This window comes from Myotis yumanensis, unplaced genomic scaffold, assembly GCF_028538775.1.
Source record: "Myotis yumanensis isolate MYYU_CA2020_CCGP unplaced genomic scaffold, mMyoYum1.0.hap1 SCAF_23, whole genome shotgun sequence".
Lineage (NCBI taxonomy): Eukaryota > Metazoa > Chordata > Mammalia > Chiroptera > Vespertilionidae > Myotis > Myotis yumanensis.
In genome coordinates, this window is record NW_027223774.1 from 12532920 (window position 1) to 12534107 (window position 1188).

At 40.0% G+C, this 1188-nt stretch overlaps 1 pseudogene; it reads left to right on the forward strand.

Moving 5' to 3' along the window:
* Positions 1-682: 682 nt before the first annotated feature.
* Positions 683-1188, forward strand: LOC138999698 (c-Myc-binding protein pseudogene; annotated as a pseudogene).

Genomic DNA, 1188 nt, shown 5'->3' on the forward strand with positions numbered 1-1188 from the left:
CAGGTTTTCTCACTGCGCAGGTTTTCTCACTGCGCAGAATATAGTCAAACGCTGCTGCAGTTAAATATTTCACCCTTTGTTCTCCCTGTGTGATCTACAATAATAATCTGCTTCATGTTGATATTTACTGCTGTGTTTCTGACAATTCCCTGAAAGAGAAGTTGGGGTGCTTCACTGGGCTGGAAAACGTTTAGCTACATCAGAAAGCAGGTCTAATTAAGCAAGTTAGTTCTATATCTATGAAAGGCTAAGTTGACTTGCGCATGCACGATACATATAAAGCTTTTGCTGGCACCAATCGCACGCATGTGTTTTGATCTGTCATTGTCAATGGTGACTCTGGTTGTTTTTGTTGACATTCTGAAGCTGAAAGAAAGCAGCCGCGTTGCATGGAAGTAACAATGGTGATTAAATATGATCATAATAGTGATCTGAGTAGATATAATTATCCCTGCGTAACCGAAGTTGTCGTCATATTCAGAAACAAAGATGGAGAACCTCCTTTTGAAAGGGACTTGTTCATTCATTGTAAACCAGTTCCCGATAATCCGAATGCCACTAAAATGAAACAAATCAGTATCCTGTTTCCTACATTAGATGCAATGACGTATCCTATTCTTTTCCCACATGCTGAAAAGACTGGGGAACAGATATTGCATTAAGACTCAGAGACGAGACGGTCTCCGGCGCCAGCTACGCCGCTGCCGCTGTCACTATGGCCCATTACAAAGCCGCCGACTCGAAGCGCGAGCAGTTCCGGAGGTACTTGGAGAAGTCAGGAGTGCTGGACACGCTGACCAAGGTATTGGTAGCCTTATATGAAGAACCAGAGAAACCTAATAGTGCTTTGGACTTTTTAAAGCATCACTTAGGAGCTGCTACCCCAGAAAATCCAGAAATAGAGCTGCTTCATCTAGAATTGGCAGAAATGAAAGAGAAATATGAAGCTATTGTAGAAGAAAAAAAAAAACTGAAAGCAAAGCTTGCTCAGTATGAACCACCTCAGGAGGAGAAGCGTGCTGAATAGGATTCTTCTCAGTTGAAAAGACACTGAAAAATGTTTTGTAAGACTTGAATAGTTTGTATAGTATATAATCTTTTCTGAACAGATGCTATAGAACTTTTATATATATATATATGTTAAATTCACCTATCACACTTTAACTGTTATAAACACATATTCTTATA